This window comes from Carcharodon carcharias, chromosome 1 (genome assembly GCF_017639515.1).
Source record: "Carcharodon carcharias isolate sCarCar2 chromosome 1, sCarCar2.pri, whole genome shotgun sequence".
Classification (NCBI taxonomy): Eukaryota; Metazoa; Chordata; class Chondrichthyes; order Lamniformes; family Lamnidae; genus Carcharodon; species Carcharodon carcharias.
The window spans coordinates 49,664,702-49,678,862 of NC_054467.1; positions in this window are offsets into that span (position 1 = coordinate 49,664,702).

Sequence of the window (14,161 nt, forward strand, 5' to 3'; positions counted from 1 at the left end):
CCATAATAAATTATTATTTCTTTGATCTATTTCTTTTCTAATAATTGACTGAAATTTTTCGTTGACCATCCAACCTTATGGTTGGCGGGCAGGTGCAAAGGTCAAGCAGACTATGGATTTTTTAGGCCACCATGGGCGGGATGAGGTTTCCAACAGCAATTTAAAATTAAATAAAAAATTTTAAATTTCATTCATAAATTTCATTCATAACATGTCCCTGCTCATGTGACAGAGTCATATGAGGGGACATGTTTTTAACAGTAGTAAATTTTTTATTTCTGTGTTTTTAAGTCTTCAGCTCCCGGAGACAGCTCTGTGCCCTCCTCCCGCCCCCACCCCGGCAGCGCTCAGCATTGCAGTGCACATTTCAAGCTGGATGGCTGTTAATTGGCCAGCCAGTATGAAATTGATGTCGGGTCCCGATCACGGTTGGCAGCTGGCTTCGCGACCGCTCCCAGGCCCACTTGCCGTGCCTGCCCGAGAAGGTAAAAACCCTGCCCAAAGTCTGTGTGTAGGCTATTGAAAGGGGAATGCAGTGACAAAAGCAGATTCATATCGTATACCACGGTTGGAAGATTGCATTGAGAAAGTTGGACAATCAAAATTTATTACAAAGATTAACTTGCAAAGAAGATATTGGCAAGTACTGTTGTCGGAGGTGGCAAAGGAGATATTGGCTTTTGTGATGCCATATGGACTATATCAGTTTAAAATTATGCCATTTGGTATGAAAAATGCACCTGCAACATTTCAAAGACTGGCACACAAAGTAATTGCAGGTCTGAGCAATTGTGTTATTTATATTGACAACTTGATAGTTTTCAGTCAGACATGGGAGGAGCATTTAATACATCTGGAAGAATTATTTACTTGATTACAAGAAGCTAATTTGGTGATGAACCTGGCTAAAAGTGAATTTGTTAAAACATAAGTTACGTATCTAGGCTGTTGTATTGGACATGGTAAGGTGGCTCTGAGAGATGTAAAAGTCAAGGCTATCATGGATTTCCCCATGTTGACAACAAGATGAAAAGTTTTGTGATTTCTGGGTTTGAATGGGTTTTATCGGAAATTTGTACCAAATTTTAGTCGTGTGGTTGCTCCATTGACTGAATTATTAAAGAAGAACAATATGTTTCAATGGACACAGGAGTGTCAGAAGACATTTGACAGTTTGTAAACTGTATTAACTACAGTTTTGACCAAACACAATTACAAGAAGAAATTCAAGTTGGCCATTGACGCAAGCGATATAGGCACTGGGGCTGCATTGTTACAAGAAGATGACACTGGAGTTGAGAGACTGATAGGATATTTTTCATGGAAGTTGAACACAGAGGATATTCAATGATCAAAAAGGAAACTTTGTGGTTGGTGTTAAGGTTGCAGCATTTTGAGATTTATATTGCAAACCATTCATCAGAAACAACTGTTTATACAGAGAAATTTTGAAACAGAAGTGCAAGGTTATTCAAAAGGAGTTTATTACTGCATCAATTTAATCTACAGATTAGACATGTGGCTGGATGGGAAAATCTGATGGCAAATGCATTGTCAAGTGTTTGAAGCTTAAAGGGAAAATTAGATTTTTAAAACCTGGACACTGGACTGGAGTGACTTCTGTTGATACCAAGGATTTGTATATATATATATATTGTTATGTTAATGCATGGCACTTGGTAATGTGATAGTGTAATAAGTATAGGAGGCAATGTAAGATCAGTTCAGAAAATGAAGCCGTCTTTTTAAATTATGATGGTTCATTTTTCAATAAGGAGGGGGATGTCAGGAAGATATAGTAATTTATTTTGAAGTAGAGTTATATTGGGGTCTGAGTCTATGGGTCTATGTATGTATGGAGGGGATCTTAATTAAATTAAAGGCAGCTGGTCTGAAGGCTTTGATGATAAACTAGATTTGAAGATAAACTAGATTTGAAATTTTAAATAGCTAAACATGGGGTAAGTTTTTGAATGTGAGGTGTAAAGGGAACATTTTCATTTTTAAATAAACCAGATTAGCTTGAATTAAAAAGAGGGGGTGAAATATTTCAATTAGCCAGGAGAAATTAAGAAGCAGTGTGTTTATTTTTCCTAAAGATTACTGGTAAAATTGGTACTTTGACAGATTTTTGTTATTAGGGAGGTAAAGTCCAAAGACATAGTGAAACAATGAGCCTTTGCACTTAAAGGGGAAATCTGTAGAAAGGAGAGAAGGCTGTATGCAAGGGAAGGCATTTTAAGATCTAACACAAGTATGAAAAGCCTCCAGCATCTAAGCCCCAAGCTGCTGTCTACAAGGAACCGAAGCTGAGAAAAATTCATTTTGAATTTGACTGTTCAGGGTATCGTGTAACTTTGCTTAGGTCTTTTAAAATATATGTGTTTACTATGTGCTGCCTTCATGGAGGTTTAACTGTGAGTTAGATTAACTAAGGGGAGCTAGGAGTTGTCATAGTCGTAATTTGGAAACCTATGTAACTGCTTAACAATCATTTTTTAATTTAATAAATGCTTAATTTAGTTTTGTAAGAAACCTATAAGACTTGGTGGCCTTCTTTTTACTGAATTCAAAACCCGCATCTCGAAATAAGTACAAATAGCAAATAGTTGTGGCAGATACTTCAAGTTTCCCTCTGGAATTGGGGCAGTTTGGCATTTACCATCCACCTGCCATAACAGATGGTATAATCTCCTTGCTAAAGCTGGCCATGAAGCAGTCACTGATGGAGGTGCTCCCAGCCCCTTGCAATGTCATCATCCCAGTATGGACCAGTCTCCCCCATGGTTAAAGCTAACAGCGCAGCCTTTGCAGCGTGGGTTAAGAGAATGTCTGCGCCTGAGCTGAGAGCACAGCATGCAGTCCAATGGGCAAAACTGCCGCCAATCGGTCAGATGGAGTGGGACGAAGGTGGTGGGGTTTCAGGCAGCCATGCAGCGCACTAATCTCTGGGTGTAAGGGGCCTTCAGACTAAACCAAGACAGTACACCCATGCTAACCATGTGTCTCTCTCTTTCATCCTGCAGGAGGAGCACATCAGGATCATGGAGCCTGATGAACTAGCTGTACGCCTCATGGCTTATAGAGAGTGAAGACAACAGAGAAGAGAGCGACTGAGGCACCTGGCTTCGCAGAGGGAGGAGCAGCACCCTCTAGAAGAAAGGGCGGCTGGGGCTCCCGCACACGCCAGCAAAGAGCCACAATGAGCCGTTGCTGGTTGGTGTCTAGCTAGACCTAAGGTTTATAGATGCCACCTTTCATTCCTGCAGATGATCGAGAACCAGTGTCACCGAAGACTGCACATGTCTAGGGGACTAGTCGGTCACATCTGCCACCTGCTGCAGGATTTGGCGCCACAGGGACATGGAGAATATCCATTACCAATGGCCTTGAAAATGACAGCAGTGTTCAATTTCTATGCCAGTGTATCCTTTCAGAGCTCCACAGGTGACCTCTGTGGGATATCACAAGCCTCCACCCACAAATGAACCCATGAGGTCATGGATGCCATCTTCACGAGGGTACACAACCTTGTGCATTTCGCCTGGGACTAAGACAGCCAGGATGCAAGAGCGATTGGATTTGCCTAGGTCTTGGGTTTCCCACAGGTGCAGGGTGCCATTGCACTCACCTGGCACTCAGATCCCCATCGCAACAAGCTGTCAACTATGTCAACCACAAGGGGTTCCACTCGCTGAATATGCAACTGGTGTGCGACCACCACAAATGCATCCTATAGGTCTGTGCATGGGTTCCAGGGACTGTGCATGACTCCTACAATCTCAGTCAGCCACAGGCCCCTGACGTCTTCCAGGGTCCACAGAGGCTGCAGGGATGGCTCCTCAGGGACAAAGGTGACCTGCAGAGGATGTGGCAGATACCACCCATGCAGCTGCCTCAGACTGCAGCAGAGTGATGGTATAATGAGGCTCATGCTGCAGCTCACAACTTGGTGGAGCAGACCATCAGGATACTGCAAATGATGGATGGCTCTGTTTTCAAAGTCTATGAGGACCTTGATTTTAGGCATTCCTCTACCGGTCTGTGACCTTTCCCTTTTGTTGTGTGTCAGCTTGTCCTGCATGAATAGAGATGGATAGAGTGTAAGCAAGATGCCTGCGAGGCCAGATGATAAGTATGCCTGGCATGTGTGGGTGGTGAGTGGTCCTATGGGCGGGATGAGGACAGTAAAAATGTGTGTGAAAGAGTGAATGTTGATGTCCCATGAACTGGCAGTGAGTGAGATCCCTGTGGATGCGTGATGGGTTTGTCAGTGTGTGAGTTGAGAGTGATGAGAAGAGTGACATACCCTGGCGAATCGGAGGAGATCATTCATCCTTTTGCGGCACTAGATGGCTGTCCTCATTTGAAGGGCATTGAAACTGACCACCATCTTCCAAGCCTGATGGTCATGCTGCTGCCCATTCTGCGGCCAGAGTAGGCATAGATGACATCACAGCGGGCCTCCACGGCATCCAAAAGGTATTCCAGTGATGTGTCATTAAACCTGGGGGCTGCAGTCTTTTTGTCTTTCATGGACATCTTTCCTGCAGCAGTCCTGTGCTGGAAGCACTGAGATATGGTGCGCGTGGCTGGAAATTAAATATGGCGTGCTGAAGCGGCAAAATGATGGCATGATGGGTGAATGGGAGTCTGCCCGTCATGGAAACAGCGTCTTTCCTGGGAATGAACCATTAATGCGGTGGGTTTGGAAGGATACAGCATAAAAAGCACTTAGTGAAAATGTGGGACAATTCTGCCCTCAGTTTGGGTTCTGGCAGAGTCACTCAGTTCCTGGCCTCATTACGGCCTTGGTTCAAACATAGACAAAGAGCTGAACTCCAGACGTGAGGTAGAGTGACTGCCCTTGACATCAAGGCTGCACTTGATCGCATCAAGGAGCCCTAGCAAAACTGAAGTCAATGGAAATCAGGGGGAAAACTCTCCACTGGTTGGAGTCATACTTAGCACAAAGGAAGATGGTTGTTGGAGGTCAATCATTCTCAGTTCCAGGACACCAGGAGTTCCTCAGGGTAGTGTCCTCGGCTCAAGCATCTTCAGCTGCTTCATCAATGACCTTCCTACCATCATAAGATCAGAAGTGGGGATATTCGCTGATGATTGTACAATGGTCAGCACCATTCATGACTCCTCAGATACTGAAGCAGTCCACGTCCAAATGCAGCAAGACCTGGACAAGTGGCAAGTTACATTCACGCCACACAAGCACCAGGCAATTACCATCTCCAACAAGAGAGAATCTAGCCATTGCCCCTTGACATTCAATGGCATTACCATCGCTGAATCCCCCACTATCAACATCTGGGGGTTACCATTGACCAGAAACTGAGCTGTACTGGCCACATAAATATTGTAGCTCCAAGGTCAGGTCAGACACTAGGAATCCTGCAGCAAGTAACTCACCTCCTGACTCCCCAACGCCTGCCCACCTTCTACAAGGTACAATTCAGGAGAGTGATGGAATCCACCTAACTGGATGAGTGCAGCTCCAATTATACACAAGAACTTGACACCATCCAGGACAAAGCAGCCCACTTGATTGACGTCCCAACCATAAACATTCACTCCCTCCACCACTGATGCATAGTGGCAGCAGTCTGTAACATCTACAAGATACAGCATAGGAACTCACTCAGGCTCCTTAGACAGCAGTTTCTAAACCCATGACTTCTATCATCTAGAAGGATGAAGGCAGCAGAAATACCAACACCTGGAAATGCCCCTCCAAGTCATTCACCAACCTGATTTGGAAATATATCGCCGTTCTTTCCCTGTCACTGGATTTAACATCCTGGAGCTCACTCCCTAACAGCACTGTGTGTGTATCTACACCCCGTGGACTGCAGCGGTTCAAGAAGGCACCTCAAGGTCAGTTAAGGATGGACAATAAATGCTGGTCTAGCCAGCGACGCCCACATCCCATGAATGAATTTAAAAAAGGCATTAGGGGTGGGAATCATATAATTGGATCCTCCCCATCATTTTTAAACAGCTCCCAAGTTGACCTGAATCGGTGAAAATCTAAGCCTCAGTGTCTGATAGAATAAGTAAATGTATATTCTTTTCTAGGTACTTGCTGTGTAATAAATTACCCATTATTTCAGCTGGAAACAATTCTGCATAGAATGATGGAAGTTTAACACATTTCCTAACCAGTTCAATGAATCGCTTCTGGAATGTGCTCCTGGTTGGGTGAGGCCTCTCATTGGGAATGGGGAGTTGGAAATTGAAAATGGTCATGCAACAGGTGTATGGTGGAAATAATCTTGGTGCTTTAGGAATTTCATCTCAAATGCATAAAAATTGTGAGGGCAGGAGAGATTAACTGATAAAGATGTCATGGAACTCAAGGCAAATGGAGTGCTAATGATGGTATTAAAGACAAAAGCAGGTGTTAATTGCAGAATAAAGGCCAGCACTGCCTGAAAGCAAATTGCAAAACCTATTAACAGCAGAAAAAGGATTAGCGCTGTCTCAAAGCAAAAACACAAGAACAAGATACAGTGTGGCACTTGGGGGTGGGTTGGGGTGGGGAAGATAAAAATGGAAAACTGTGTTCATAGTCTGAAGTTGTTGAACTCAATGTTGAGTCCAGAAGTCTGTAAGTGCCTAACCAGAAGATGAGGTGCTGTTTCTCCAGCTTGTGTTGGGCATTGCTGGAACATTGTAGCAGACCAAGGACAGAATTGTGGGCGTGAGGGCAAGATGGTGAATTGAAATGGTAAGCGACAGGAAGGTTGGGGTCATGCTTGCAGACTGAGCAAAGGTGTTCTGCAAAGCAGTCACCCTGTCTGCATTTAGTCTTCTCAATGTAGAGTAGACCACATTGTGAGCAGGGAATACGGTGGACTAAACTGAAAGAAGTGCATGTAAATCACTACTTCCCCTGGAATGAATGTTTGGGGCCTTGGATGATGAGAGAGGCGGTAAAGGGATAGGCATTACACCTTATGTGATTGTATGGAAAGGTGCCATGGGAAGGGGATGAGGTGTTGGGAGGTGATAGGGGAACGGACAAGGATGGCACAGAGGGAATGATCCCTTTGGAATGCTGACAGGGGAGGTGAGGGGAAGATGTCTTTGGGTGGCATCATGCAGGAGTTGATGAAAATAGTGGAGAATGTTCCTTTAAAATATGGAGGCTGGTGGGGTGGAAAGTGAGGAACACTATCATGGTGCTGGTGGGGAGGGGAAAGGATAAGGGCAGAAGTGCAGGAAATGGGTCAGACATGGTTGAGAGCCCTGTCAACAACAGTGAGGAGAAGCCTTGACTGAAGCGACGATAAGGAAGGTAGCGCCATGAGAACAGATATGACAGAGACAGGAAAACTGCAAGAATAGAATGGACTCCTTACAGGAAGCAGGGAATGAGGAGGTGTAGTTGAGGTGGGTGTGGGAGTTGGTGGGCATGTAATGAATATTGGTAGACAGTCCAGAAATGGAGACAGAGACGTCAAGGAGAGGAAAGGAAGTGTTGGTGATGATGAAGGGGTGAAGAGAAAAACAGGAGGAGAAAGGGGTGGAAATTGGAAGCAAAATTATTGAATTTTTCCAGGTCCAGACGAGAATAGTGGCACTGATACAGTCATCAATGTACCAGGAAAAGAGTTGTGGGAGGGGGCCAGAATGGGACTGGAGCGAGGAATGTTCCAAATATCCCACAAAAAGACAGGCATAACTGGGGCCCATGTGGATACCCGTAGCCACACCTTTTATTTGGAGGAAGAGTGACAATTTAAAGGGGAAATTGTTCAATAAGCGAACAAGTTCAGCCAGGCTGATAGTGGTGGATGGGGACTGTTCAGGCCTCTGTTCAAGGAAGGAGCGGAGACCCCTCAGACCATCCTGGTGGGGGTGGAAATGTAGAGGGATTGGATGTCCATGGTTAAGAAGAGGCTGTTAGGACCAGGAAACTGGAAATTGCTGAAATGACAAAGGGTGTCAAAAGAATCACAAGTATAGGTGGGAAAAGACTGGACAGTGAGGAGCATTTGGGGTTGTGGGTGCAGAAATAGAGTCAAGATAGGAAAAATAACTTCAGTCGGGTAGGAACAGGCTGAAATTATGGGTCCACCAAGATGGTCCTCTTTGTCGATTTTGGAAAAGAGGTAGAGCGACTGTACAGGGTTGGAGGTCTATGATGCTGGAGGCTATGGAGGGAAGATCTCCAGAGGAGATGAGGTCAGTGACAGTCCTGGAAACAATTGCTTAATGCTCAGCAGTGGGGCCATGGTCCAGGGGGACATAGGAAGAAGTGTCTGAGAGTTGGCACGCAACATCTGCAACATAGATGTTGATATACCAGGCAATAACAGCATCACCATTTTCAGCAGGTTTGAACCTGTGGTAATGGAGTTCAGCAAGTTCAAAGGGAGACAGGGTTAGAGTGGGTGAGAGGAGCAGAGAAATTAAGATGGCCAATGTCATGCTGAAATATCTGAATGAAAAGATCAAGAGGCCAAAGGAGGTGGAACATGTAGAAGGAGAATACTGGAGCTGGGCGAAAGGGTTCATTGATCAGGGGGAGGATTCTTGCCCAGAGAAGTGAGCATGAGGTTGCAGAAGGATTTGGACAGGTTAGGAGAATGGGCAAAGAAGTGGCAGATGGAATACAACATGGGGAAGTGTGAGGTCATGCACTTGGGTAGGAAGAATAGAGGCATAGACTATTTTCTAAATGGGGAGAGAATTCAGAAATCTGGAGTGCAAAGGGACTTGGGAGTCCTAGTCCAGGATTCTCTTAAGATTAACCTGCAGGTTGACGCGGTAGTTAGGAAGGCAAATGCAATGTTGGCATTTATTTTGAGAGGACTAGAATATAAAAGCAGGGATGTGCTTCTGAGGCTTTATAAGGCTCTGGTCAGACCACATTTAGAATATTATGAGCAATTTTGGGCCCTGTATCTTAGGAAGGATGTGCTGGCACTGGAGAGGCTCCAGAGGAGGTTCACAAGAATGATCCCATGAATGAAAGGCTTAACATATGAGGAACGTTTGAGGGCTCTGGGTCTATACTCGGAGTTTAGAAGGATGAGGGGGACCTGATGGAAACTTACAGAATACTGAAAGGCCTGGATAGAATGGACGTGGGGAAGATGTTTCCATTAGTAGGAGAGACTAGGACTGGAGGGCACAGCCTCAGAGTAAAAGGAAGACCTTTCAGAACAGAGATGAGGAGAAACTTCTTTAGCCAGAGAGTGGTGAATCTATGGAATTCATTGCCACAGAAGGCTGTGGAGGCCAGGTCATTGAGTGTATTTAAGACCAAGACAGATAGGTTCTTGATTTGTAAAGGGATCAAAGGTTACGGGGTGAAGGAGGGAGATTGGGGTTGAGAAACTTATCAGCCATGATTGAATGGCGGAGCAGACTCGATGGGGCGAATGGCCTAATTTCTGCTCCTATGTCTTATGGGTCATATGGTCTTATGAAGGTGACGGAAAAAGAGTTTAATGTAATACCGAACCCAAAATTCATTGAGATGAGCGCGTAAGGGGATAAAACTGAGCACAGATCGATAAAGCTGAGCACAGATCATTCAGCACCAGCGAGGGGAAGGTCAAAGGGTATAGTGAATACACAGCAAGAGCTAGGATTAGAAGAAGGGATGGGTTCAGAGGGAAGGGAAGGGGAGTAAGGATCCAGAGAGGCATTAGTGCCAGTAAGTTGTTGGAGCTTCTTAAGTTGTCGGATGAGATGAAGAATGAAGTAGAAGTGGGGACAAGGACAGCTTTGAGATACGGTGAGTTGGTGCCGCTGGAGAGAGGTCGAATGTGTGCACATGGGGTTGCATGGCACTGAGTGTGGATCTCAGGATGCTGCAAGAATAGTAGTCCAAGTAGCATTGTGTGTCTCAGAGATATGCATAATCCTGGGTGGATTCGAAACATGAAGGCTGGAAATTCAGTTAGAATCCACAAGAAGTAAATCAGAGCCCAAGACTGAGGAAGGGAATGTGGCTGTGAAAGCGAGTTTTGGTAAACACCTTATCAAACTGGAGGAGGGAAATGGAAAGCAAGGAAATCAAACATGGTGAAAGAGACAAATGGAAATCCTGCCGAAGAGAAAAGCAGAACTTCTTCAAGGTAGGCATTCCTGGAAGAAAAGTGGCAGTGAATTAAACACTCAAATAAAAGCAAAATATTGTGGATGCTGGAAATCTGAAATAAAACAGAAAATGCTGCGAAAACTCAGCAGGTCTGGCTGCATGTGTGGGCAGAGAAACAGAGTTAATGTTTTGAGTCCAATATGACTTCTTTGGAACTGCAGAGAAGTGGAAATCTGATGGGTTTTATACTATTGAGAAAGGGGAGGGTGCAGATGGAGCAAAATAGAATATCAGGGATAGATTAGAGCATGGGAGAGATTAAATGACAAAAGATGTCATGGAACGCAAGACAAGGGGAGTGGTAATGATAGTATAAAAGTCTAAAGCAGGTATTAATAGCAGACAAAAGATCAGTGCTGTCCTGAAAGCAAAAACATGAGAACATTTGGGTGGCAGGGGTGTGGAAACCAGATCTATTGTTACTGAGCAGGATGAATGGTAGATTTGAAAGTTTGATCAAAGGTATAGAGAGAGGTATAGCTCATAGATCCAGGTCTGCAAGTCAGAAATAGGGCATTCTTGGGAAAGAGGATAAAGAAAATCTAGTTAGAAAATTGGTGGTTATTCTATTTAACTTTAAAAAAACAATCTACAGGAGCATGCTTCGTCTACATGAAAAGTTGACTTGTGATGCAACTGAATAGAAATTATGCTATTGGGGAAGAGTTGCTGTTGAAATACTCAAAAAGAACAAGGAGTATAGCACATAGTAGTATAGTTTCAAGTAGTTCCTAGTTCGTGCTAAAGCATTGCAGCTTGTAATCATGAATCATCAGAATATTATGGTGATTAAGGATTCATCAGAACACACAGAACAATACAGAGCGACTAAATACTAGGATAGGGGAAGTTAATAAACATTCTGTGCCTTCAAATTGACCCTAAGGGTCATCTAGAGAAATATCTCTGGCTGCAAATTAACCTAAGGAGCATATTAATGATTTTGTTGATAAGAACTTTCTGGCACTGGATAGAGTCCTAACTGACTTCAACAGTGTTTGTAACTAAAGGTATTTAGTTTTGCAGGCAGGAATACAGCAACTCGCCAAGGGTGCTTTGAGAGTGCCTCTCTAATCTGTGACCTGTACCACCAAGAAAGACAACAACAGTAAGTTATAGAGCTTCATCACCTCTAATTCTTTCATGGGATGTGGGCGTCGCTGGCAAGGCCAGCATTTGTTGCCCATCCCTATGGGAGGTTTTTCCCCCCATCGGGGGGTTTGTGCGGGAGCAGGCAGGAGCGGGCACGAACCTGATTGCCGCCCCCGAATGGGTCTGCGCTGCCATTTTATGTGGGTGGGCCAATTAAGGCCCGCCAAGTGTGACGCGCACCCAGAAGCGCTGAGCACTCCCTGTGTGGGTGGGGGGGTGAGGAGGCTGAGTCGGGGCCTGTGCTCTTCGTGCATGTACATGAAAGAGTGCAGAAAGCTCCCTGAGGCATGGAGCTGCCTCAGGGTGATTAAGTTTTAAACATCTAAATAAAGGAATAAAAACTTTTAAAACATGTCCCCTCATGTGACAGTGTCACATGAGTTGGGACATGTCAATGAATTTTTAAACATTTTTTTATTGAATCTTTAAAAACCTTATGAAAACTCATCCCACCCGTGGATGAGGTTCCATGAAAAATGCGAAGGCCGCCTGGGCTCTTCGCCTGCCCGTCAACCTTAAGGTTGGACAGGCAGCTAATTTTATTCGTTCAATTAGTTTTTAACAGGCCTTAATAGGCCTTTGACATTTTAACAGGTGCGCAGCCGAGTTGGCTGCACGTCCACCGAACGGAAAATCTAAATGATGCTTCCGATGTCACCGTGTTTCATTTTACGCGTCGGCAAACAGGCCCCACCCCTGCTTGCTGACCCGAAAATTCTTCCACTAATTGCCCTTGAACTGAATGTCTTGCTCAGCCATAACAGAGGCAGCTAAGAGTCAACCACACTGCTGTGGGTCTGGAATCAAACGTAGACCAGACCAGATAAGGATAGCAGATTTCTTTTCCTAAAGAACATTAGTGAACCAGGTTTCTTTGTATGACAATCGCTGATGGTTTCATGGTCACCATTACTGAGGCTAGCTTTCTTTATATTCCAGATTTATTTATGAATTAAAATTCCAACTACTGTTATTGTGAAATTTGAACCCCTGTCCCCAGCGAATTTGCCTGGGCCTCTGGATTACTAGTCCAGTGGCATTACCACTACTCCACAATCTCCCGCCATTCCTCTGAATTCCCTCCGAATCTCCAACTTCCCCTCCAATACCCACCATTCTGATGTTGACAATTCCATCATCGTAACTGGCTCAAAATCCTGGAATTTTAACACCACTGTGGGAGTATCATCACCATAACGAATGCAATGGTTCAAAAAGAAAATCCACAACCACCTTTTCAGGACAACCATGATGGACAATAGATGCAACCTAGTCTTAACTCACCTATTTCTTGAGAGCAAATAATTCCAATAAAATTTATTGACACAAAACAAATTAAGAAAGCCTTCAAAAGTAGTCACTAACAATTTCAAACCATAGATGATGTTCTGCCTGAAGTAGTACAGGTGACATTATTCACTATGATGGTAATATGTTACACATGTTACATTGGATGAAGAATCAAGTCAGCTGTCTCCCTTTTCACCCCCATTTAATAGATACAGATGGTTGTGCATGCCTTTCAGAATCTTTTAAGTTCTTGCCAAAGTTTAGAGTAGATTTCATGAAGCACTTTAAAATGTGGATGGTGACATTGTTATAACAGGCAACATTTTAATCTACAGTACAGATGAATAGGATCATAATTGTAAACTGAGAGTCCTGTTAAAACAATTGCAACAAAAATATTAGACCGAAAAAGGATAAAATAAAGTTGAAGGAATGAAAAGTGAAATAGCTGGGACACAGGTTCAGTGAAGGTACACGCCAGATGCCTTTTTGCTGACATGCTGACTAGAGCCTTTCTGGCTCAATGATCAGAAGGTTGACAAGGAACTCTTGTCAATTGCCAATATCAACAAACAGAAAAATACATGGAAGTTATTAATATGTGGAATTATTTACCTTTGTCTGAGGATACGCTGAAAAAATTAATCAAACTACTGGGATTTGCATTGTTTAAAGGATAGTTTAATCCACAAGAAGTATCAGAGATGAACAATGAATATGCAGAACTGAAATGGATAGATTTTACTGACATGGATTTTACAGGGAAAAGGGGCAGCTGCTCACACCCTTGTTGCAAGAGTTGGCTGGCAGTCGACAACCCAAAAAGAAGTTTGCTCTGAAGCCATAACACATCGGGGCCAGACTAAACTAGCTGAGATTGGGACTTCTGCCCTTCAGTGGGAGGAAGTTCCGCCCTCGGGGGCTGCTGACTAATCTGATTGACCAGCAGTTCTAGTAGTCCCAGCAGCTCCAGAACTGAGCTAAAAGCTAACAAAACACTGTAGATTTGCATTGTTTAAAGAATAGTTTAATCCATGAGAAGTATCTGAAATCTGAAACAAAAACAAAAATAGCTGGAAAAACTCAGCAGGTCTGACAGCATCTGCAGAGAGGAATACAGTTAACGTTTCGAGTCCGTATGACTCTTCACCAGGACTGAGTAATGGGCGTGGCTGGGACTGCAAGCAGTCCAACAAGAAAGACAACCGTGGCACCTGGAACCAGGTTGATCTGGGGTCTTGGACAGGGAGGATCCGGACATCCCAGGGAGAAGGGGTGAGGGGTGTGGGAGGGTGTGTTTTGGAGGTCAGGCAGGGAGGAACAAGGTGCCCCCCTTCCTTCCAGCCTTTACAAATACTTTTTTAAAAACCAGCCTACTCACTCCTGCCCACCTGCCCATGCCAACCATATTATGGCACAGGCAGCAATTTATACAGGTCAATCAGCTTGCTAACAAGCTCAATTGATTCTTAATTATTTACTTAAATATGGCAGAGGGCTGCTGATTTTGGCACACGCCCACCTACTGTGTTATTGGGGGCAGCTCAGGGGTGGGCGGGAAGGTGGTGGGTTGGGCACCCCTTGCATTTT